Source organism: Triturus cristatus, chromosome 2_2 (assembly GCF_964204655.1).
Source record: "Triturus cristatus chromosome 2_2, aTriCri1.1, whole genome shotgun sequence".
In the NCBI taxonomy this organism is placed as follows: domain Eukaryota; kingdom Metazoa; phylum Chordata; class Amphibia; order Caudata; family Salamandridae; genus Triturus; species Triturus cristatus.
The window spans coordinates 372,870,245-372,897,214 of NC_140582.1; positions in this window are offsets into that span (position 1 = coordinate 372,870,245).

Genomic DNA, 26,970 nt, shown 5'->3' on the forward strand with positions numbered 1-26,970 from the left:
CAGAGGTGGATCGGCTGAAGGCTAAGTCTACCAGGCGGGGAGCCTATACCCAAGTCAATAGCATGGACCGCTATGCTCTGCAGAAGGGATCACCGAGTGGGTCGAGCGAGTCGCCGGATACCCAGAAGGCGGCCTCGCCTTTGGCCCCGGAGCTCTCACTACAGGATGTCATGGGCGCGCTCGAAGGGATGCAGACTTCGATTGGGAGACAGTTTGATGCCCTGGCGCATAAGGTGGACGCCATCTTGGTGGATGTCAACCTGATCCGTGCGGACTTGGGCAAAACGAATGAACGGGTTAAGAACCTGGACCTCAAGACCACGGGCCTCACCGATGATGTCACGGAACTGCAGACCGAGGTTCGTAAGCTGAGGACCGAGAGTGATCTCGCCGCCCGCCGGCTGGAGGACTTTGAGAGCCGGGCCAGGCACAACAACGTGCGCGTCATCGGGGTCCCGGAGTCCTCGGATGAGGCTTCGGTTGACCTGCTTGTCGAGGACTTGGTGCTTAATCATCTGCAGCCTAAGGGTCTTGGAAAGTTCTTTGCGGTTGAAAGGGCCCATAGAGTGCCGGGTGGGAGGCCCAAGGCGGGTGCCCCACCGAGGCCGATCGTCGCCCGGCTCTTTCATTTTCAGGATCGGGACGCTATCCTGCAAGCATCGAGGGTGACGGGCCCGGTCCCCTTCCAGAACGCGTCGGTGAATTTCTATCCGGACTTCACCCAGCAGGTGCAGAGGCAGAGACAGGGCTTTCTGGGGGTGAAGAGGCGGCTCCGGGAGAGGGATCTGAAGTATGCCATGCTCTTCCCTGCCAGATTACGTGTGGTGCACGAAGATCGGACATTCTTCTTTGACTCTCCTGTTATGGCCGATGAATGGCTGGACGCTTTGCCCCGGCGACGGACGGGGGCGGACACTGCCGAGGATGGGGACAGTGGCCGGGATGGGCAGGGCTGATTTTTCGGAGCCGGTCTGACTCGATTTGGCTATATTTGAAGACTTGAATAGAGTGCAGTAAATGCGGAGGGTTGCGGGAGGACGAGGGGTGCTCTTTTCCTCCCTTAGGGTACTTTTTGTAGATTTTGGGTTTTGTAGGGCGACAGGCACACTGCAAGTTGGGGGGGCTTTGTAAGCTGCAGCAGGGGTGCAGGGTGGGGGGGTTTCTGGGATTTTGGGTTTGTTGTTGGGGGGTTTATTTCTGCAAGGCATGGTGATTATTTCCAGGACTGTTCCATGGTGGCTCTTCGGGTGTGGGGTGGGCCTCTTTACGTTTGAGGATGGGGGTAGGGGTTTAAGTGTTATAAGCTGGAATGTTAATGGTTTGGGGGATCGCATTAAGCGTGGGATTGTTTTGCAATTCTTGAAACGGTCAATGCCGGATGTTGCCCTGCTGCAGGAGACGCATCTTATAGGTAATACGTGCTATGCTCTGAATAGGAAGGATTATAAATTCATAGCACATTCGGGATTCTCTTCCGGGTCCAGGGGTGTGGGCATCCTAGTCAGAGCCTCGCTGCCATTTGAGGTGGACTCCACCATTGTTGATGATAGGGGGAGGTTTGTGGCGGTGGCGGGGCGGTGGGAAGGAAGAACTTTGGTTTTGGTTTCGGTTTATGTCCCGCCGGCCCTGCAGGCCTCCACGTTCACAGATCTGGGTAGGGCCTTGCTGGATCTCCCGGGGGGTATGCTTGTGGTGGGAGGTGATTTCAACGCTGTTGGCTCCGGTCTGCTGGATAGACACCCGCCCAGAGACACAGGGGGGGCTCAGAAGTGGCTTCCAGACTTCCTAGACACGCTTGGCCTGATAGACTGCTGGAGGCTCCGGCACCCCACACAGAGCCAATACACGTTCCACTCAGGGGCACATGGTAGCCTTTCCAGGATTGATTACCTACTCACTCGGGCTGCGCATGCCTCATTGGTCTCCGAGGCGAGGCACATGGCGCGTGGTATATCGGACCATTCGCCAGTGTGGATCCGGCTGGATCTAGGTCGGGAGGGAGGTGGAAGGGTGGCCCCTATCAACCCGTGGTATTTCCGAGACCCCAAGATGCGCAGCGCGCTGGTAAAGAAAGTAGTTTTTTCAAGGACAATCAGGGATCCGTGGACTCGGCAGTGTCGCTGTGGGAAGCATTTAAGACCGTGCTCCGAGGGGAAGCCCTCTCCCTTGTAGTAGCTGCCAAGCAGCGGAGAGATGGCGAGGTTCTGCAGGTTGAGGAGGAGATTGCGGCTCTGGAGGGAGCGCTGGAGGAGGAGGTTACAGAGGCCTCACTGCATGAGCTTTGCTTGAAGCAAACTGAGTATAAGGACCTGGTGACGAACGCCGCTAAGACCCTCAGTAGGGAACAGCAGGGCCGTTTGTATGATGTAGGTGACAAGGCAGGGAAGCTCCTGGCTTGGCTGGACAAAAAAGAACGGTTCAATAGAGTTGTGCCAGAGTTGACGGGAGAGAGGGGAGAGGCGATTGTGGAACCTGAGAGGATTGTAAAGTGTTTCTCGGACTATTTCTGTAGGGTTTATGCATCAGTGTCGGACAGGCCGCCCGAGGACTCGTGTGACCTCCTCCGTGATATCGAGTTGCCCTGCCTCTCCGATATAGATAGGGACGATCTAGATGGTGACATAACGGTTGACGAGGTGGCGGGGGCCATCCGCGCGTTAAACTCGGGCAAGGCCTCGGGACCGAACGGCTTGCCGGTCGATCTGTACAAGCTGTTTCCGGATAGGGTCGCCCCTCACCTGCGCGCCATGTTTGTGGAGGCGCGGGGGAGTGGGACCCTCCCGTTGGACCAGCGACTGGCGACGATTGTGGTTATACACAAAGAGGGCAAACCCCGAGATAAGTGCGCTTCATATAGGCCTATCTCACTCCTTAACGCAGAGCCGAAAATTCTGGCCAAAATCCTGGCGACCCGATTGATTAGGGTACTCGGTGACTTGGTCCACCCGGATCAATCCGGCTTCATCCCGCACCGAAACACAGCGTTAAATCTTCGGCGCCTCCATGGCGTAATCGCCAGGGCGGGCACGCTGCGTGAACCAGCTATTGTGGCGTCTCTCGACGCCACAATGGCCTTTGACACGGTGGAATGGGCATATTTGTGGGCCGTGCTGACCAAGTTCGGCTTTGGCCACGGTTTTGTGAGCTGGGTGAGGTTGCTGTATGAGGGGCCTCTTGCGAGTGTGGTGGTGAATGGTCGGGCGTCGACTCCGTTTCAGCTTGGGAGGGGTACTCGGCAGGGTTGTCCCCTGTCGCCTTTGTTGTTCGCCCTCGCCCTTGAGCCGCTGGCTGCGTGGATACGTTGGCACCCGGATATACGGGGCCTTAGATGGTCGCCTGAACACGAGGACCGTATTTCGCTCTATGCAGATGATATCCTGCTGTATCTTGCCTCACCCAAGAAATCACTTATAGTGGTCTGTGACGTACTCACATCATTTGGTAGGAACTCGGGTCTCGTTATCAACTGGAGTAAATCATATTTATATGTTCTTAGTGGCGAGGTACCACCGATCCCTAGAACATGCTCGATACAGGTCGCTCAGCAGGGCTTCGTGTACTTGGGGATTTTTATCTCCATGGACCCTGCTGTGCGATATGAGAAGAACCTGCTCCCCCCCCTGGCACGCCTGAGGCGGGATGTTGAAGGCTGGCGGAGGCTGCCGCTCTCCCTCGTTGGGCGTGCGGCCCTGTTCAAAATGATGTCTCTTCCCCGCTTCCTCTACGCACTGCAGAATACTTTGGACTGGGTACCGGCCAAATACTTTCGGGAGGTCGAAGGCCTCCAACGAACGTTGCTGTGGGATGGGCGGCCGCGAATAGCTATTGCAAAGTTGACGCTTCCATGGTACGACGGGGGCATTGCGCTCCCAGACATCCGACGGTACTATTGGGCCACCCAGCTGAGCGCGATTAATCATGGGTTTTATGGCCCTGCCCTCAGCCCTGGGTATGCCATGGACAGGTGGCTGCTGCGTGGTGGTAACTACTACAGGGCGTTGTACTCGCGGTCCCTAGACTCATCCCTCACGGGGCCCACTGGTGTGGCAGTGCGTGTGTGGAAGATGGCAACTGACTCGCTGGGCTGGAAGGATAGGCTCACCCTCGCTACCCCGCTGTTTGAATCGGAGATGCTGGGAAGGCTTTGGCACACAAAAGGTTTTGATAAATGGGACCTGATCGGCATCTCCAGGGTGGGAGATGTGCTGAATAAGGGGAAGGTGAAGTCCTTTGAAGAGTTGCAGATGGAGTATGAGCTGGGGCCTTCCGAGTGTTTCCGATATATTCAGGTGCGTCACGGCCTCCGATCAGTCCTCGTAGAGGGTGAGAAGGTGCCTGAGTCCTCTCCTTTGGAGGACCGGGTCCTTGATGGCCATATGCCCGAAAGCACGATCTCGCTCATCTATAAGAAACTGATCAACGTCCGGGCGGACATGCTTCTGGGGCTGAGGGACCAGTGGACTAGGGATGGCCTCGAGTTGGATGACGAGGATTGGCAGTCTGCTGTTTCCTCTCCTAAGGAGGTTGCGATCCCGTCGCGTCTGAGGCTGGTGCAGCTTAAAATACTGCATCGAGTGTATGTGACGGGGCCAAGGCTGGTTCACATGGGATTCTCGGAGGACGGCCTATGTAGGAGGGGATGTGGTATGGTGGGTACTTTCCTGCATATCATTTGGGAATGTGGTGTCATTACGGAATTCTGGAGGAGAGTCCATGCAGTGATGGGGGAGGTGACGGGCATTGCTATGCAGCCGGAAGCGCGGTGTTGCCTCCTGAATGTCTGGGGGCCCACTGACCACGATGAGGCACAGACCCAATGGGTGACTCTGGGCAACATGGTCGCTAAGAGAGATATCGCGCGACTGTGGGGCTCCGCGGGGCCCCCCACATTGACCGCGTGGAAAGAAAATATGGACTGGAGTATGCTGAGGGAGAAGACGGTATATTGCGCTAGAGGCCGCCCCCGGAAGTGGCACGCCATCTGGGGGCGGTGGAATCAATACAGGGGGGGAATATGTGTTGCCCCGGATCTGGATCCTCCCGAGGAACAGCTTTCCTCCTAACCTTCTTTCCAGCTCAGTATGGTTATTGGACCCTTTTTTGGCCTCTGCTCTCCCCCCTTCTTCCTCTTTACACTGTACTGTAACTGGTAGATGAGTGGGGTCCGGCCTCCCCTGGGGGGCTTTCACCATGGGCTTTCAGTGTTCTTGCCTTGCTGGGGTTTGTTGTGTGTTTTGTGTTTACTTAAAATTGAACCTTTGCACTTCTCCTGTCACGCTACTGGGGACGCATCTCTGTTTCTATATATCGATGCTGCCGAACCTCCGGGTTGTCGGCTGAATAGCTGTGTCCTCATTTTTGAAAATAAAGGTTTTTTTAAATAAAAAAAAAAAGAAAAAAAAAGAAAAAACCATAGGTTTCAGGGTTGGTATAGTTAGCTGGACATTTCCCTCGCACAAAACCCTAGAAATTCCCCTGTTATAGTTAGTTCAGCGCACGGAACGAACTGCGTGAAGTGGGCGCGCATGCCACGAACGCCGTAAAGTAACTTAGCATTTAAAAAACCGTACAAATTCACTGAAAAAACCATAGGTTTCACACACGTTATAGTTAGGAATTAGCATTTAAAAAACCTTGCAAATTCACTGAAAAAACCATAGGTTTCACACATGTTAGAGTTAGCTGGACATTTTACTCGTAAAAAACCATTGGAATTCCCCCGTTATAGTTAGTGCAGGCAACTATAACTCACGCGACCGCAATCCTCTGCTGGTTTTTTCAGTGAATATATATATATATATATATATATATATATATATATATCCATATATATATATATTATCTACTGGCGGTCGCCAGTAGATAGTTATAGTTAGGACCGTGTTTCCATAGGAAATCCGCAACATTCTATTTGGAATAACTTTAGCGCCGGTTGACGAATCCTCTCAAAGTTTTCAAAATAGGTGGGGCGCTCTGCTCCGCTCCTACCCTGAAAGTCTCGGGGTGATTCGTCAAGCGGGGGCCGAGAAAAAAGGGGTGTCCCAAAACACGTTTTCCCCATGCATTTTTCCATAGGGACCTTTAGTCCAAGGTACAGCCCGAACGGCTGAACAGAATTACTTGAAATTTTGCAGAGAGGTAGTCCTCAGGTCAGGGAAGTGCCTTTTGCAGGTCTGGTGTCAATCTGTTCAGTAGTTCCTGAGAAAATCAAAAGTAAAATCATATATATATGTGGGCGGAGCCTAACCACACATCTCATCCTGAGATCTGATTGGCTGTCAGCACTTCATCCAAGAAGTGTTGGCAGCCATCTTGGGACCAATATACATGATAGCACCTCATTAAAAATCATTGCAGTTAATAGAAGGTTTTAAGACTTTAGTTACATTATAAATCATTTGTTGATGGTACCATACTCATTTTAGGAATTGTGGTATGTTCTAAGGTGCTTTCACCATGTGAAAAAGCCTTCTGCTGGGATATCATGATTGACAGAAAAATATTTTCTCATGCTTTTCCCACAGAGGTTTGGAAGGTGATCTATAAGCTAAACTGAGAGCATATTTTCTGTAAATTCACATTATCTTTCTCAGTCATGTGAGAATGAAGTCTGACATTCTCACTAAAACATGTACATCCAACAAGGGCAGAGACTGTCAGTTGATTCCTTTGTGTTCTACTGCAGCTTCCCAGAGTGTTCCAAAGAACAACTAGAGCGCTAACAGTCCTACTTATGATAAACGTATGGCACACCTGACGCCATCTTGCTTGGATTAAAGTGGTAACTCTTAAAACATTTAATTTAAAAAGGAACAAAATGAGGGGGTTCATTTTCCATAAAAAGTATGATTAGTGCTGCAGAATGAAAAATTAGGGCACATTTTGAGTGACTTCTCAAATCCTCTTCTATTTCATTAAACAATTCAGACATGCAGACTGAAACATGCACTTTCAATACCAGCAGCAGTTTTCCCTGGTGAGCAGTAGCTTTACAACAGTGATCTAATGAGCAAAACGAGTGTTAACATTCTGAATTTATGGCAAATGTGTGACACATCTGAATGCCTTCTTGATGGATTCAAAGTAAAAAAACTGAAAGTATTTCCTACTGAGGAGACTGCAGTAAATGAGGAAATTAGGAAACTTCATAACAAATAAGTCTCCCAAGATGGCCACCAGAGATAAAAGAGCCCAAATGTAGCCCAAAATCACCCAGATGAAGCCCAAATATAGCCCAATGACAGAAGTGTGCAAAACACTTATTATTTTGTGTTTTTGCCGTGTTATATAGTGCAGACTTGTCAGGTATTGGAGTGCTTTACATGAGCATTGGTTACATCACACAAGAACAAATTCATTTTGGTTGTAGACATGGGGAGACTAAGTGATTTGACCAGAATCACAGAATGTCGAGCTGAAGCAGAAACTCCAACCTGGTCCCCAGTTGCAAAGTCTGCAGTTCTGGAAGTAACACCACATCCTCTTCCCTAAGTGCAACATGTAATCAAGTGGTCAACTGGATAAAAAAACATAAAGATAATAAATAATTTAAAAGTGCTTTGTCGCTATTTGAAAACTCAGAATATATGTCCTTATTTTAGTCTTTTAGAGCACTAACCATAATTTTGATGCCAATAAGACCCTCTCATATGTGTAATTTCTAAAGGAAATGCTCTAGGTATTACAGGTTTGATTACATCAAGATGACTTCAGGCGTTCCATACTATTGTAATAAATATAGAATGTTAGCAATCTAGTTGTTCATTAGGATACTGTTGAGAGGCAGAGGCCAGGGGCACGGACTCTGAAAATTGAAGGCAGGTAGGAGGGTGCAAAGGCAACAATTTAACCACACTGAGCAGGCAGGAAGGGCCGTGGCAGCACAACAGACTATGGAGGGCAGTGGAAAGGGGGGCAGGGGCAACAAACCAACAATACAGTACTTGCAAGAGAGGCTGTGGCAATGTAATAGACCATTGTGGGCAGAATGAAGAGGCAATGGTAGTACAACCATACATGCCAACAGACCGATTCAGCCAGGAAAAGTCCAATGTTTTTAAGCTCAAATGGGCTTTATTTGATCTGTCTCCTGTCTACAATCTCCTCTTTTTCACTGTAACTCAAAGGAAAAATCAATCCCCCAGCTTTTTTTCAAAATCTCCCTCTTACCAAGTTCAAAATGTTCGCAAGTATGGTACATTGGATCATGGAAGGAAATGGGGTAGGGACATGGACTTGGATAACAGAGGACAGGAGGGACATGGAGAGGTGCACCAAACTGACCCTGCAAGGCAGGCATCAGGGTTTGCAGCAACACAATACACCACACAGGGCATGCAGGACGGGAGTGCAGCACAACAATCCATAGAAAGCAAGAGGGAGGGGACAGGACCATGCAGATGGACAACAGAGAACAGAGGGGCAAGAGGCAATGGTAGCTAGCTGACCATAATGGACAGACAGGAGAGAAAGCTGCAGCATAACAGACCATAAAGGGCAGGAGGGAAGGATCAGGGGCATTACAATGGAACAGACAAGCCAGGAGGGAGGGAGTAGGAGTCTGCACATGTAAACAGAGGGCTGGGGGCAAGGGGGCAGGGCAGGAGCAGCAAGATAGCCATGGAGGTCAGGCAGGATGGGCAGTAGAAGTAAGACACACCATGAAGAGCAACAGTGAGACTGTGATGGCATACACATAGACCATGGAGGGAAGGTGGGAGGGGGTCAGGGGCAGCTAACTGACCACACAGGGAAGGTGGGAGGGTCCATGGCAGCACAGAAGACCATGCATTGCGAGTGGGAGGGTTAGTGGCAGCACAATGGCTATGATGGGCAAGAAGGAGGGTGCAGGGGCATGCACAAAGGACGATGGAGGATAGAAGGGAGGGTCAGGACCTGTGCACAGACAAGAAAGTTCAGGGGAAGGGGCCTCACAACAGACCGCACGGGGCAGGCAGGAGGAGCAGTTGCAGCACAACAGACCAGGGAGGGCAGAAGGGTGTGGCAGTACAATGGACCATGTGGACAGGAGGAAGAGGATAGGGCATGGCATGTGGACAGGCAGGGTGGAGGTGGCAGGGACAGGTTACAGTCATCTGACAATGCTAGGCAGGTGGGAGGGGAGTGGCAGCTCAACAGAACACTCAGAGTAGATAGGAGTGGCAGGTCCATGGAACATGGTGGGCAAAAAGGATGGAGCAGGGGCATGCACAAAGACATCGGAGGGCAGGGGGAAGGATAATACGGGCAGCAAGCTAAGCACAGAGTTTAAGCAGGAGGTCAATGATGGGACATAGAATTGGGCAATGGAGGGCAGGAGGAGTGGACTGGTACATCATACTAAATTGAGGGCAGTGGCAGCACATCAGACCATGCATGGCAGGAGGAAGGAGGCTAGTCCATGGATTCACACAACAGAGGATAGGGAGGAGGGGGATGGGGCAGCAAGCTAACTGTTCAGAGAAGGTGGGTATTAGGAACTTTATTGTTTTTAAAACGTGTGTCTGTGCGAACTACTTAAAATATGAACAAGTATGCAGCATAATCTCACTTTTATTCAGGAAGAAGAGGACGTTTGTGACTGTGACTCCGGGCTCACTTGGCAGAAACACCCCCTGACCCTCCACCCCCTATCGCAAAATGTAATGCCCGTGAAAAGGGTAGGTGAACACAGTGTTATATAGAACATAGTCCTGAGAGCACGATTGAAAATGAAAACTAGATATAGTGTATGGTATAAACTATGCACCAAAAAGTGTGATATAATATGAACCGGGCGTGAAATATAATATGCAATACATTGTGTGCAATGACAGATTCATTGGAGAGCGCGAGATAGCACAGGCACTAGCGCGTGCTATGCGATATGCGCCTTGGAGTGTAATATGCACAGGGCAGTGTTGTGTAACCTAACTAGTCTCTATAGTTGTAATATAAAATATGTGCTGGGGAGTGTAACGTTGCATATGCACTGTGACAAAGATATGGATCCCAGATTGTAATATGTATGGCATAGCACTGTGCGTTATAACATAGGCATCGAGGAAGGCACATTAGATGGAACAATATAACCCGTGCGAAGACAAGTGTGGCATGACATATTCACGGGGTGGTGTTACAGTGCACATGGGCTAGAGAGTGTCATAGCATATGCACTAGCTAATGGAATACAACACAGAGGTGTGTGGCACTCAGCAGGCAATGGTGGGTGTAACACAGCATTGGGCTCTGCCAGGAGCGCACTGTGACTCTCAAGTGATGTTCGCCCCCTTTCCAGAGAGTAAAATAAAAAGTATTACACATCCGGCAGTGGATGTGTGTTTTATTAATCGTGAGGGGGGTTTCTTGCATAGTTTTGGTCGAATTTTTGTCGAATCCCCTTTGGCTTGGTGTGCATGTGTATTAAATGTGCCCGTCAATAGCTACCCATGTTTGAATAAATAAACGACAAGGGTGTCTACCGGGATTAGGCACGGTAGGGCATCAGACATGTCAGAGCTTCACTAGTGGTGTAAATACATTCCACGTGGATTCATTGTATGCATAGTCGCCTTTTAATGAATATCACCAAATCGTCATGGTGATAGGTACGTACGGTTTGTCCAGCATGTCCTAGGTGTGTCTATAAATATATATTTTTTTAAAATAATAAAAAACAGTGGCCGGCCCTGGGGATTGGGGTCAAAAAAATATAATTAGGAGACAGGCCCTGGGGGATGGGGTCATCAGGGCCAATAAATTAGAATAAGAAGGGGAACCACACAGCCCCCCTTCTTAAAAAATTAAAATAAATAAAAGACTGGCATCGTGCCGGGGGCGACGCCCCCTCCTTGCAGCACTCTGCAAACGCGCCCCCTGGCGAGTTGTAAGTCGGGGAATTAATTCCTCTTCAATACTGAGGGTCCCTGAGGGCCAACTAGCCCAACAGGCATCTCCAGTATGCGCCAGGGAGCTGCGCTGCAGACAGGTGTTCTGAGGCCAAGCCCCTTTTTACACCTCTCTGCAACGCAGCTCTGTGGCGCTTACTGGAGGTACCTAATGGTCTAGTTTGACCCTAGGGACCCTTAGGATTCAAGGGGACTTAATCTCTCAACTTAATCAACTTAAAACAGCCCAGGGCGCGTTTACACAGTGGTGTAGGGAGGGGACGGGGCCTGAGGTGACGTGTGCAAACATGCACTATGGCACGTTTTAAATTGGGGATATAATTTCCCTTCAATACTGAGGGCCCCTGGGGGCTAACTAGCCCACCAAGTGCTTCCAGTAAGCGCCACTGAGCTGCATTGCAGAGAGGTGGTCCAGGCCGTGCCACTTTTTACACCTCTCTGCAACGCAGCTCTGTGGCACTTACTGGAGGTACCTAGTGGGCTAGTTGGACCCTTGGGACCCTCAGGATTCAAATGAACTTAATCACCCAACTAAAAACGGACACAGGGCGTGTTTACACAGTGGTGAAGGGATGGGACGGGGCCTGAGTTAACGTGTGCAAAAACGCCCTGTGGCCTGTTTTAAGAGGCAGTTTTAATCACCCTGCCCTATTATATACTAGGGACTTACAGAGGAGGTCATGCTAATCACAGGGGGACCCCAACGCATAATGTTCCCTAGTGTATGTAGGTGTTTTCACTGTATTCTAAGTGTCTTTTAACATAGCACTGGCTCTAGGACTGGTTAGTCAGACTCAGTTACCACCAGTATCCGTCTGAAAAAGTTGAGGGTACAGGATGATTTTGCAACAAGGCTTCTTTCTGCTCTTCTTTTTGTTCTTTCTGCACGTTATCCTTCTTCCTGCACTTTTCTTCGTCTTTGAGGACTTCTGTTGCTTCTTTCTGCACTTCTTTTTTTTCTTTCTGTGCATTTTTTCTTCTTTCTTCACATGTCCTATCTCTGTAGGCATAGTTAGAAATTAGCATTAAAAAAACCTTTGAAATTCACAGAAAAAACCATAGGTTTCAGGCACGTTATAGTTAGGAATTAGCATTTAAAAAACCTCAGAAATTCACTGAAAAAACCATAGGTTTCAGGGGTGTTATAGTTAGCTGGACTTTTCACTTGTACAAAACCATTGAAATTCCCCCGTTATAGTTAGTTCAGCTAACTATAACTCGCGCGCCCGCAATGCACTGCTGATGACGTCACATATTACATCACTCATGACATGGTCAGTGACATCACTCATGACATCACTGATGACATCTCAAATGACATCACTGATGACATCACTGATGACATCATCCTTGTGATAGAGTGGCAGACCTCCTCTCACCCTAATATAACCTTTGATACACACATTCAAAAATAGAGACTACAATTTTTAAAACAATGGACATACCAATACCATTTACAACAACCTCTTCAGTAATTCTAAGATCCACATACGCATCCACTCATTCACCAACAGTCCTATACAGTCACTCATACATGTACTCACTCATCATATGTACTCATACACCTATACATCCTGTTACACAATGCCACTCATCCATAGAGTTACTCACACACATACTCACTCATGCTAATAAAGAATCAAACATATATTTACTTGCATATACAGTTATACACACACCACCACACTTACTTCTACGGAAACTTACACATACTTAGTCTTTTAAACAATCACTTATAGAAACACATACTTATTCATACAGGAACTCTTTCAATCTCTCACTCTCACATATACTCACTTATATACACCAATAGTCACATATACTAGTTTAAAACATATGTAGTTACTCATAAAGACACTATTGAGACAGTCATTCACTCACTAACACACCCATACACACACTCATCCACCCATACAGTCCTGCACACATGCTGTCTTGAACACATACAAACAGTGAGTCACTCATTCATGCAACTATGCACTACGTAATACCCCCCACCGAACCATGCAGACACTCAGACTGATACTCAAACAACCAACTGATAACCTACATAGACACCCATGTAGCTACTCACCAACCCATGCAGCCACTTATACACAAAGTGAGAGACTGATACCGATATTTACATATTTAAACATTACTCACTAAGCCATGTATTCACTATGATACACTTAATCAGTCAGTTACACAATCAATTTTTCAAAAACAAATCATCCATTTAGATACTTATGTACCCATTTATTCTTCCATCGACCTTGAGATATACATATATAAAACATATTTAATTTTCAGAAAAACACACATTCACTGGATGATGTCATCAGTGATGTCATCAGTGATGTCATTTGAGATGTCATGAGTGATGTCATGAGTGATGTCACTGACCATGTCATGAGGGATGTAATATGTGACGTCATCAGCAGTGCATTGCGAGCGCGCGAGTTATAGTTAGCTGAACTAACTATAACGGGGGAATTTCAATGGTTTTGTACAAGTGAAAAGTCCAGCTAACTATAACACCCCTGAAACCTATGGTTTTTTCAGTGAATATATATATATATACATATATATATATATTTATATATATATTTATATATATATATATATATATATATATATATATATATATATATATATATATAAAAACTCAGATTTGCCCACACGATTGAGTTTGCACTCGGACACCGGCGAAAGGTGGCAAGCCTTTATTTTCAGTACGTGCTGACAACTGCCTGCTGCTTTTCAATCCAGTCTCTCCCGCAGCATGCCTGACGCGTTTTGGAAAATGTACTTCCTTCTTCAGAGGCTATGAGTTGTTGCAGGTAAGATATGTGCTCACCGGACCAAGTTCCTTCTCATTAAACGCTGCTTGACACACCCCCAGATGGGCGGGTTCCATACCAACAGCATGGCATTGTGGTCTACGTGGTCCTGAAATAAAATCCAAAGATGGACGCACTGATTACTGGGGAAAAGACAGTCCGCGCCCTCAGATGGGCCCCCAACCAGCAGTATCAGCACTAATCCCAAGCCAATGTCCCACAAAGCGATACGGCATATCACGGGACGCGTGGCCCCCGTCAGTTCTTGGGGTGGTGCAAACTCGGCGACCGGGCCGCCGCCTAACATCAAAGCTCAGATTTGCCCACACGATTGAGTTTGCACTCGGACACCGGCGAAAGGTGGCAAGCCTTTATTTTCAGTACGTGCTGACAACTGCCTGCTGCTTTTCAATCCAGTCTCTCCCGCAGCATGCCTGACGCGTTTCGGAAAATTTACTTCCTTCTTCGGAGGCTATGAGTTGTTGCAGGTAAGATATGTGCTCACCGGACCAAGTTCCTTCTCATTAAACGCTGCTTGACAGCACGTACTGAAAATAAAGGCTTGCCACCTTTCGCCGGTGTCCGAGTGCAAACTCAATCGTGTGGGCAAATCTGAGCCCACACGATATATATATACCTGATGTGGTTGTCTTTCATTTAGCCATTCAAAGGATTATGGACTGGTAAAACAAGCTGCTTTACATTCCTTCAAGACTTAGCCTGAAGGCTGCTACCACTAGGATAGCTTTCAATAAAGGTTGTCTTTAACCTATCATCAATAAGAGGTTGTTTGGACTGGTACAGGGTGCCCTCTATAATTAGTGGACAGCATATACCAGGCCAACTTCTCACTAGAGGGATGCAGAAAGAGGAGAGAGAACTGCAGGAAGAAGCAAACAAGCTGTAGAAAGAGGCATGAGGGGTGCAGAAAGAGGCAAGAGCAGTGCAGAAATAAAATAGAGATGTGCAGAAAGAGGCAAGAGAGGTGCAGAAAGAGGCAGGCGATGTGCAGAAAAAGGGAAGAAGGGTGCAGAAAGATGCAAGAGAACTGCAGCAAGAGGCAAGTGAGGTGCAGAAGGAGCCACAAGAACTGGAGAAAGAGACAAAAGAGTTGCAGAAACATGTATAAGGGGTGCAGAAAAAGGGTACAGGTGTGCAGACAGAGGCAAGAGAGGTGCAGAAAGAAGGAAGAGGGGTACAGAAAGAGGCAACAGGGATGCAGATAATTGCTACAGATGTGTCAAAAGAGGCAAGAGGGGTGCAGAAGCAGGCAAGAAAGGTGCAGAAAGGGGGAACGGGGGTACAGAAAGAGGTAAGAGGTTACAGCAGAAAGAAGCAAGAGAAGTACAGAAAGAAGCACAAGAGGTGGGGAAATAGGGAAGAGGGGTGCAGAAAGAGGCAAGAGGGATGCAGAAATTTGGAAACAAAGTGCAGAAAGAATCAAGAGCAGTGCAGAAATAACCAACAGAGGTGCAAAAACAGGCAAGAGGGGTGCAGAAAGAAGAAGGAGTACACAAAGAGGCAAGATGGATACAGAAAGAGAAAGGAGGGGTGCAGAAAGAAAAAAGAGAAGTGCAGAAAAAAGCAACAGAGGTACTGAAAAGGCGCAGGGGGTGCAGAAAGAGGCAAGCGAAGTGCAGAAAGAAGCAACAGAGGTACAGAAAGATGCAAGAGAGGTGCGGAAACAGGCAGGAATGGTGTAGAAAGAAGGAATAGGGGTACAGAAATATGCAAGAGAGGTGCAGGAAGAGGGAAGAGGGGTGCAGAAAGAGGCAAGAGGGTGCAGAAAGCAGCAAGTGAGGTACAGAAAGAGGCAACGGAGGTACAGAAAGAGGTAAGAGAGGCGCAGAAAGAAGCAAGACTGGTTTACACTCCATTAGTACCAATTTAATACCCACATTTAGCAATAAGTATCAGGTGACCATTTTAGGTTTGCAAAGGGCCTTCCACCACGCTGTAACACTTTTCGCTGCATTTTTGGTAGTGTTTGAGCCATTTGAGCTGGAAACAAGGTTTTTTGTTTTGTTCAAATCTAAAGATTATGCATCAGATGATGGGTTATGTGACAAATGCGGAAAATGTATAACTGTGCAAAAGTCGATGCAGCCAAACAGTCGCATAGTTCTAGTGGCCCTGCTCATACTTCTGACTAGGTCTACAAGTGCTCCTCAGTGTTTCCTTCTTTTTTTTGTCTTGTTGAGTTTATATTTTAGCTTCTGTGGAAATGAGGAAGACTAAACCTGAGGTTACCACTCCACAACACAGACTACCATACCATGTAATTACTCTCCATAACACATAATCTAACTCTACATAATTCCTATACACTAAATCCCACATATTTTCTATCCACATCAAAGTCAAAGTCTATCCACATAATTTCACTGCACATCATACCACATAATTCCACTACACACAACCTACATCCAATCCACTGCAAGAAACATTAGTAAAACACTTTTACATTTATAATGCCTATAGCTCTAACTCTCGCAAATGTGAAACCTATTACATTGCAAATGCTTCTTTAACTAGTAGTCATGTTTGCAGAGAGGTGGAGAAAGGGGGCTGGGCCTCTGACCAGCGCTCAGGAATTCCCTTACATAGGGCTTATAGGTGGTACCAGGAGGGCTTCTTGGCCCCCAAAGTCCCTCAGGAGCCATGTGAACTTCATCCCCAACCCTTAGTGTGCCAGGAGGTGTGTTTGCAGAGCGGTAGAGAAAAAGAGGTGTGGCTCCGAAGACATCTTACTAATACCACTGTGTGAGGCTTACTGGAGGTAACAAGAGGGGTAGTTGGCCCCTAAGGATAACCTTGGGGGCCAACTACCCCTCCTATTACCTCCAGTAAGTCCCACACAACAGCATTTCTAAGTTCTCATTGCAGGCCCTTTCCCCACCACTCTGCAAACGCGCTCCCTGGCACCCTCTTAGATGGGAATTAAAGTCCACTTCACTACTGGGGGTCCTTAGGGGTCAACTAGCCTACCTGATACCTCCAGTATGCCCCAGATAGTGGGATAGCTGACAGGTGGACACAAGCCCCGCCCCCTTTCTCCACCACTCTGCAAACACGCCTCCTGGCACATTCTGGGTTGGAGGATTAAGTCCCCTTGCCTCCTGAAGGTCACGGGGGCAAACTAGCCCACCAGGTACTTCCAGTAAGCCCCACACAGCTGGACTGCTGAGAGTGGTCTGAGGCCATGTCCCCTTTTTACACCACTCTGCAAACGCGCCTCCTGGCGCACTGCTGCCCGGGGATGAGGTCCACTTTAGTCCTGAGGACACAAGAGGACTTCTTCGCTCTACCAGCAATGCACCATGAGGCATGTTTGGAGAGTGGTGTAAAAAGGGGCGTGGCCTCAGACCACCTCTCAGCAATCCCACTGTGTGGGGCTTACTGGAGGTATCTGGTGGGCTAGTTGGCCCCCAGGGATCATCAGGATTCAAGGGGACTTAATCCCCCAACTTAGAATGTGCCAGGAGGTGTGGTACAGGGAGGGGGAAGAGCCTACGGGAAAATGCCAGCTTTTCTTTTTTTGTTAGAATGGGGCTGGGTGGCCCCCACTCTCTTAATATTTTGAGGGCCCTGGGGACCCCATCCCCCAGGGCCTGACCCATTTTAAATATTATTTTGTTTTAATGGGAAGGGGTGCGCGAATTCGGCTGATTTTATTTAGAAAAAAATGCTCTTTTTGGACCCCTTGAGCAGGCCTAGGGGGGTCTGGGTGTTTCTACCCTGCTCCCTTTTCTTGTTTTTTACTGTTTTTTTTACTGGTTTCTTGTGACTCGGTTACCGAGTCACAAGATGGCTGCCAACACATTCTGGGTGGGAGCCAATCAGAATTAAGCTCGTGCACTGGAGGGTTCGCAAATCCTCCCCGGTGCTCATATATATGCATTTTTATTTTTTGAATTTCTCAGCAACTACTGAACGGATTCACACTATTTAAAAAAAAAAGGATGCTTGCTCGACCAAGACCTACCTTTTTGCCAAATGTGGGTTAATTCCGTTAAGCAGTTTGGGCTGTAGCTTTGTCTGAAGTTCCTATGGGAATTGACATGGGGAAAATGTGTTTTGGGACCCCCCTTTTTTCTCAGCTCCCACTTGATGAATCACCCCAAAACATTTAAGTCAGGAGCTCACCCAAGTGAACCATTAGTTTTGAAAATGTAGCGAAGATTCATCAAACGGAGCCAAAGATATTGGCAAAAGAAAAAACGCTTTTTGAATAGAAACAAGGTCCTAACTATAACTACCGACTGGAGATCGCCAGAAGGTAATATATATTTATATATATATATATATATATATATATATATATATATATATATATATATATATATATATATATGTGTCTAACTTAACAAACATATATAAAATTAACTTCTAAACAGTACTTTATTAATTTAGCAAATTGTATCTATTTCTATACATCTAGATACTTATCTCTCTCTCTCTCTCTATCTCGCTCTCTGTCTCTGTCTCTCTCTCTCTCTCTCTTTCTATGTATATATATATATATATATATATATATATATATATATATATATATATATATATATATATATTTCATACCAAAGAGCGTCCACATTTGAAGTGCACTCAAGAACAGGCAGACCTCGCCACACTTGCAAGACCTTTATTCAGATTGAACCAGCAGAGTCCTCGGGGAATTATTTTCGTAGCCCTACACGTTTCGAAGCTTCAATGCTTCTTGTTCACGGGCTGTGCAGTGGCGGCAGAGACGCGTAGGGCTACGAAAATAATTCCCCGAGGACTCTGCTGGTTCAATCTGAATAAAGGTCTTGCAAGTGTGGCGAGGTCTGCCTGTTCTTGAGTGCACTTCAAATGTGGACGCTCTTTGGTATGAATTATTTACGGCCTGTCCAGGTCGGGAAGTTGCACCGCCACCGAATAACAGCGTGGACTGCTGATCACGGATACACGGCGATCACTTGGCAGAGGAACAGGTCTGTGGCACATGAACCGAGGGCGTCGCTGGGGGCCCATTGGAGGGCTTAAGGAAACAAAGATTGTGTCTGGCTGGCAGAACCAATTGCTGGTAAAATTTCACGAGCACTACAAGTCCCAGGATGCTTTCGGGACTAATTCATCAGTGGGAGGTATAAAATACCATGACACCTGGTGCTCATTTCTGCCGCCACTGCACAGCCCGTGAACAAGAAGCATTGAAGCTTCGAAACGCGTAGGGCTACGAAAATAATTCCCCGAGGACTCTGCTGGTTCAATCTGAATAAAGGTCTTGCAAGTGTGGCGAGGTCTGCCTGTTCTTGAGTGCACTTCAAATGTGGACGCTCTTTGGTATGAAATATATATATATATATATATATATAATATATATATATATATATATATATATATATATATATATATATATATATATATATATATATAATTAATTTCTGCTTGTCTCGATTCCCCATCTCCGGAATATGTAAAACAGGCACGGACCACGTTTCTGTGCAATGTTAGTTTATTTTCTTTAGTCGGCCATGACGCGTTTCGGTCCCGCCTGGACCTTGATCACATGACAGCGCTCCTTGGCTTCAACTACCATTTTATATTTTGTTAAAGCGACAGTGCATAGTGCAAGAGATCGCGGATTTGGCCCAATGGACAGTGAAGACATACTTAAATCAGGTAAAATAGATCATTTCATTACTTATGTTTCAATATACTTATAAATATAAATATTGAATAATGTAAAACATATTGATATTGATCATTGTTAACGGTGAATTGGATATAAATAAATAATTTAAGTCAAATAAATAGGTACATGGTAAAATGCATTGATAATAAAAACCTAATGTTATTACCTCATAATTTAAGAAAAGATTTTTTTACAATTCTTAAAAAACTCCATTTCAAGATACATAAGTTGTGTAAATGTTAAAACCTAATAAAATCATTATATATAAAATATCCAATTTTAAAATGCTTGCATAAATGCAGATAGTAAATGATCTATAATTTTGTTGTTTGTTTATTAAGTTAATGTTCCTGTCCATGGCATGTTATCCTTAAAGATAAAGTTGTTGTATTTATAGTACTAGTGCCTAAATTGATCCGCTTCCATATTAATTGATTTGGATTTTGGACCTATTAAGTGACCTAATGAAGTGAAAAAATAAAACCTACCCTTGAGTGTAGAAAGTGATAATAGTGAAATTTCAAAAAACATAGTTGTTATGGTTAAGTTAAGGTCAGGCGGCAGCCAATGTCAAAACTGTTGCTTAACCACAAATGTATCATCTTTTTTATTATTGTTTACATCCATTTCATCTTATTTTGCAGCTTAGGGGTCAGAATATGGGCCAATCCTAATGTAAGGCCCACGAGTAAAATGAAGGTATAAAAACACAGATGTCTTAAAAAATTAGTTATATTAATTAAAACAATGTGTTAAAACCTACATGTTATAATAAAGAAAAGAAGAGAGGGAAACATTTTAAATAGAAGTATAAAGGTCTTCAGTGGTATTCAGACCTCCAGGAATTTTGCTGTCGAGATTAATCATGTATCTCGTTTCCAGTTTGCGCAGAGCTCCTTCTCTGTCACCACCTCTTCTATATTTTGGCACAGAGTCTATGAGATAGTAGGACAAATGTTGTAAATCATTATCATGTGTTTCTTGGAAATATCTAGTGATTGGGTAGGTTGGGTCTCTATTTGTAATTGCTCTGAGATGTTGTAATATTCTTTTGTTGGCAGGGAGTTTTGTACTGCCTATGTATCTAAGATTACATGTACATTCAAGGATAATGATGGCGTAGTCTGTTTTACAGTGTAGAGCTCGTGTTATTTCTACCTCCCTGTCACTAAAAGGTGTCTTATACGTTTTTCTGTTTATGCCATATTGACAGGCTTTGCAATTTTTACATTTCATAAACCCTTTTCGCTGTGTGAGCCAATTCTGTGTATCTACGACCTCAGGGCTGCTTGTTACCAAGCTGTTGCTCATGGAGGGTGCCTTCCTGTATGTTATTCCCAATGATTTTGGCAGGAGTCCCCCTATGATCGGATCGTCTAACACTATAGGCCAATTGGGCTGTACTATATTTCTGATTGTCTTATGTTAAAAGTTATATGTAGTAACAAGGTGCAATTGGTGGGTTTCTTTGTCCTTTTCTGATTCATTTACTTTAGGTTTTATAAGAGTGTCCCTCTCTAGTCTAATATTTTTGGCGATTGCTGCGTCTACAAATGCGTTTGATTCTTAACATTTCCCCATAGGGGATGCTGTTTATCAGATGTCGTGGGTGGAAACTCGTAGAGTGGAGCACTGAGTTTCCTGCTGTTTCTTTTCTAAAAAGTCTTGTTTCCAGTTTGTTATATTTCACAAAAATCTCCACATCAAGAAAGTTAATAGTATGACTATTGATGGTTGACGTAAAGCTCAAATTTATCTCATTGATGTTAATATTTTTTACGAATTCATTAGCTTCATTTGTTGCGCCATCCCAAACAACAAAGATATCATCAATGTATCTAAGAAATAGTTTCACATTTTTGACGATTTGAGTACTGTAAACCGCGTTGAGGACCAGCTCCTCCCACCATCCAGTGTGTAGGCAGGCGTAACTGGGGGAGAAACTGGCCCCCTCTTATCTGTTGGTGAACAGTTTTGTCAAACAAAAATACATTGTTGTTCAGGCAAAATTGAGTTAAATTGTTTAACATCATACAATGTGCAGAATCTGGGTTTGCCTTTTCTGAGAAAATACTCTAGTGCCCTTATACCGTCCTTGTGTCTAATGCTGGTATAGAGTGACACTACATCCAGAAACATTGAAAGGTAACCGTCTTTCCATTCAAAGTTGTTGATTTTTTCCCAAAAACCGTTAGTGTCTCTAATGTAAGTTGGCATGGCACGTCAGGACAGAGACACGCCTAAAGAATAAGACCGCCATTTTAAGAAGTAAAGCCGTCCCCGAGGGATGGATGAGAGCAAAAAATTAAATGAAGAGGTCAGTATAGCAGGACTCTGAATAATATTGTAGCGTTGAATATAGTCTTTATAATGAGTTCAAAAAGACAAATATAATGTTTTTTCCCACGTCGACTGAGTTGCAACCCTGTTGAGGCAATCAGCCTGGCCCCCTGTGTAACATCGTGGTGAAGTCATGGACCTACTAAAAATAAATAAATAGAAAATATTCAAATATTAATTCACTCAATAATATATTGAATCACACACTTACACAAAGTCACACATGTATTCATAGACCAATTCATATACTTATGTAGACACTTACAGAGCTACTCAGACACTAAAGCACCCTCTTACAGATGCAGTCAGACATTGACATGTCCACTCACTGATCCACACAGACACTGATGCACCTACTCAGACACTGAAACACCCACTGACAGACCCACTCAGACACAGATTCGCCAACTGACAGACCGACACAGACCCACACAGACACGGATGCACCCTTTCACACACCCTCTCAGTTACTGATTCAGCCAGTACAAAACACACTCAGAAACTAACACACCCACTCACACACCCACTCAGACACTGACACACCCACTCAGACACTCATGCAACCATTCAGAGACCCACTCAGAAAATTCAGATACCCACTAACAGACACACTCAGACACTGATGCACCCAATCACAGACCTTCTCAGACACTGACACTCACAGACTGTTCCATCCCCACACAGACCCACTCAGACCCTGACACAACTTCTCACAGATCCACTCAGAAACTGACACACCCAGAACAGACCCACTCATATGCTGACACAGCCAGTCACAGGCCCACTTAGCCTAGACACTGACACAGCCACTCAAAGATCTAGTCAGACACTGATGCACCTACTAAGAGACACACTCAGGCAGAGACACAACCACTCAGAGATCCACTCAGACACTGATGCACCCATGCACAAACCCTTTGAGACACTGATACACCCACTCACAGGCCCACTCCAATACTGATACCCAATCACAGAGTCAGACACTGATGCAACCACTGACAGGCCCACTCAGAGACTTCGACACCCACTCAGAGACCCACTGAGACACTGACACATTCATGTATAGATCTACTCAGACACTGACATATACACTCACAGACCCACTCAGAAAGTGACAGACCTATTGACAGATCTCCTCAGACACTGAGCAACCCACTCACAGAGCCATTAAGACCCAACACACCCCCTTGCAGACCCAGTCAGACACTGACACACCCTTTCACACACTCTTTCAGAGACTGACACGCCCACTCACAGAACTACTCAGACACCGACATCCCCACTCATGGACCCACTCAGACACTAATGCACCCACTACAAGACCCAGTCAAACACTGACAAACCCAATCAGAGAGTAACTTAGATACTAGGACATCCACTGAGATACCCACTCAGACACTGACAATCCCACTCAGAGACCAATTGAAACACTAAGACATCCACTGAGAGACCCACTCAGACACTGACACTCCCACTCACAAACCCACTCAGAGACTGTTGCACACCAAACAGACCCACGCAGACTCTGAGACATCCTCTCACAGACTCACTCAGACACAGACACACCAACTCACAGAGTATCTCACTGGCACATCCACAGAGAGACCCACTCAGAAACTGACACACTAAGTTAGAAACCCACTCAGAGACTGATGCACCCTTTCAAGACCCACTCATAGATTTAGGCACCCACTCACAGGCCCACTCATACTCTGAAAACACCCACTTACAAACCCATACTATATTAATGCATACACTCACAGACCCACATAGACACTGATGAACCCTTTCACAGACCCTCTCAGTTACGGATACAGCGACTCCAAGACCCACTCAGACACTAACGCACCCAATCACACACCCACTCAGACACTGACACATCGACTCATACACTCATGCAACCATTCACAGACCCACGCAGAGATTCAGATACCCACTCACAGACCCACTCAGACACTGATGCTTCCACTTACAGACCTTCTCAGACACTGATGCACCACTCACAAACCCACTCAGAGGGGCATATTCTCAAGGACTCATCGCCGATTTAGCGGCACTTTTCCGCCACAAAAGTGGCGATATATATATTGCCCTATTCACAAGCCTGCGCTAACAGCCAACATCCTCAGTTTACCTACAATAGCTGCCGCTAAAAACATCGCTAAGGCTGACAGCGGCAACTAACGCTAATCATGTGCAGAGAAGGCATTCCCATCCAAAAACTCAAGACAACACTACTTCACGATATTCTCAATGACCGGCCAGATCGGCGATGAGGGCCAAAAACAGGCGATGAGGCACGTTAGCAGCAGGTACTTAACACCTGCATTTTCTGGTCTTAAGTAGGACGAAAACCTGCAGTAGAAAGGGAGCCCAGCCCAGAGCCACATCTGAAGGCCAACAGATGCCATGGAGCTACTACTCCTGCAGCTTGGAGACCCAAGAGGGCCACAACACCCACCACCACCACCCCAAGGACCACCGCAACCCCAGGAGCACCCCCCTGGACTTCCACTAAGGCAGTGCAGAACAAGACAACAGACCTTCCGAAAATGCATCAGACTCAGAGACTTAACGCCAATGGATGTCATTGCCCACTACAGGCTCAAAAGGAAAACCATCCTCCGCAACCTGACCCACAATGCCTACTGGCTGACTGTACCAACACAGCGGATAACCAACATCCCTCCGCAGACAAGACTGCCAGCTGTGCTGCTCTTGCTGGCCTCTGGTACCTTCCAACCAACAACTGCCTGCCAGAGTCGGAGAAGTCTCACAGCCAGCCCTATCAAAGTTACTCACACCTTTCTTGGATGCCATCATCAGCTTGTTACCCCAGCACCTTCACTTCCCCCACACTGTGCAGGGACAGCTGGAGACCAAGCAAGGCTTCTACGCAATAGCTGGCTTCCCGCACGTGTTGGGGGCAACTGACTGCACACATGTCCTACTTGTGCCCCCTGCTGACACTGCACACAATTACCTCAACAGAAAGCACATGCATTCCATCAATGTACAGGCAATAGTGGACCACCGGGGACTGTTCACCAATGTCATTGCCAACTTCCCAGGCAGTGTGCATGATTCCTACATCTTCCAACAGTCCCTCATCAACCAGCGCTTTCAGGATGGCACCTATGGAAAAGGACTGCTCGTTGGTAAGTACCAGCAGAACACACCACACACCTCAACTCCACAATCATACAACTCACAACTGTGGGAATGCACATGTAACAAATATACATACAACATGCCAAACAACATGCCCACCTACCAGACACGACAACACAAGTAACTGTGGTAACAGGGGCCAGACATGTAGACAAACCATCCACAAAGGCAAAGGTCCTCTTCCACACAATTGCAGAATGTGGGGAGAGGTGGGAACCAAGAACATGCGAAGGATGCAAGTGACCCATGAATAAGAATGTACACAATGCCAAGTGTGGCGGTGATGTGCTGCACAGTCTTGAGTATGCAGAGCACAGACATGTCCATGTGGACATATACTGCTGGTGTTTGTAGTGTTGTGGACAGTGAACGCAACCATGTTACCTCAGGCAGTGGGTAAGACCTTGGACATGTAACTATGTCAACTATGTAAGCGTAAGCATAGTGGACTGGGTCGGCTTATACCAGTCCAGCGTAGGAGTGTGAATAAATAGCCCGGGGCTCTGGGTGTGGTTCACTTCCGGGATGGCCAGCAAAGTAACTACTGCATGTGTCTCTGTGTCCGCCATATCCTGACCATAGGCCTACACACACGTGGCCGACCACCTTCAATGGACAAATCTACAACGGCGACAAGGTGGCTATGTCCACACACCCGGCACACATCTCGTCATCGCCTGCAGGGGTGTGTCTGCCAAGGCAGCGCCCCTCACCCTGCCACGATGATGCCACTGTGACCAGTGGTGCCTGTGCGATCCTGTGCGCCTGCTGTACCCCAGCCCACTGGTCCCCAGACCTGTCCGGCGCCCAGCAGTGATTGCCCGCCCCGGTGCACCCAGGCCTACCTGTTCACCTGCTGCCACCGCTGTGTCTCCAAGAGGGCCCACCACTTGCAGGTGCAATCTTCAGGCCCGAGGCCTGCGAGCATGGCAGCCTCCTCAGCTGATGGCTATCTTCCACCCAACAGGCCCCCAGCACACCCAGCGGCACAGCACTGCGGAGTTCTGTGTGTGCTCACTGCTCCCTTCGGCCTACACTGTGGTCCAGCAGGTCTCAGACAAATCCATTCCAGTCCGGCCCAACAGGCCTACTGCATCATCACAGGCTGCATACCCGCTCAGCTCTTCCGGTGGGCCTAGCTCAGTGCACCACAAGTCATCGTCCAGCCTCCAGACCACTCCTGCTCAGGTCTTCCTGTGGGCCTACCTCAGTGTGTAGGAGAGTAGGATTTGCTTCACATGGGTACCCCCACTTTTTGCTGGTGTTTCATTGTTTTTCGACCTTAGTCTGGCTGTGGCCCTGCTAATCAGGACCACAGCCTAGCTGCTTCCTCTCTTAAATGGTTTGCATGTACATTAGGTACAAATCTAATTGGATTCTGGAGTGCCTTATAAGCCCCTAGTATATGGTATACTATGTACCTAGGGCATAGGTACCTCAGAGGCCTACCAGGGGCTGAAGCATGTATTATGACACCCCTGGGAAACACTCCCAAATGGCACCACAGGTCTGCTACCGCAGCCTGGGTAAGGGTGTGCTTGCACCCCTTACAGTGGTATAGGCTACCTATATCACTATCATTGCACACACATATAAAACCTATACGTGACTCCTATGGCAGGCCTTAACAATCCTGAAGGCAGAGTGCTTGATTTTTATGTGAGAGGGTGCCCCTGCTTGAGCAGAGCCCCTCTGCAACGTTCGGAGCATCTCCTCTGATGCTCTTTGTAATGCAGCCTGACCATATACTCTTAAGTGCATCATAACATCGCGGTAAATGCTAACTTTGGGATGGCTGCACGGAAACATGTCGTGTTTGGTGTCAAACACTTTAGAATACTACCCCCCCAGCCAGTTCTGGCGGGGGGGTCGCATTTCAGTCCTTCTAGAGGGAGAGACATGTTCACACTGGTCGAACCCGGTAGGACTTTCTTGAGACCTGGCATCACAAAATGGATGCCTCTGCCACAGACCCGGATCTGGCCTCCTGCTGCTGACCGAAACTCTGGCAGGGGAGGCCTGGGCAAAAGGTTTCTTGTCGAAGGGAGGTGTAGCCACCTTCCCAGACAGGCAG